The sequence below is a fragment of the Vulpes lagopus genome, chromosome 8, assembly GCF_018345385.1.
Source record: "Vulpes lagopus strain Blue_001 chromosome 8, ASM1834538v1, whole genome shotgun sequence".
Classification (NCBI taxonomy): Eukaryota; Metazoa; Chordata; class Mammalia; order Carnivora; family Canidae; genus Vulpes; species Vulpes lagopus.
This window is the reverse complement of record NC_054831.1, coordinates 79,986,860-79,987,144: the sequence shown is the minus strand read 5'-3', so window position 1 is coordinate 79,987,144 and position 285 is coordinate 79,986,860.

Sequence of the window (285 nt, the reverse complement as noted above, 5' to 3'; positions counted from 1 at the left end):
GGGGCGACGCGGACTGAGGGCCTAGGCCAACACCCCAGGCCTGCCCCGCAGGGACCCGGGCCTCCCCTCCCCTGGAGGAGCCCAGGAGCCTCTCCAGGTCGCCCCGCGACGGGCGCCCGCGCATCCGCGGCTCTGGCGGCAGAGGGCGCCGCTCGCCTGCTTGTGGATCGGAGGCTCCCGCGTGGGTCGTCGGGGTGGGGGTGGGGGGACCGGGAGCGAGCAGGGCTGCGGGGGGGGGGGGGGAAGCCGACGGCCTGGTCCATCTTTGGCTCCCGGGGGGGCTCT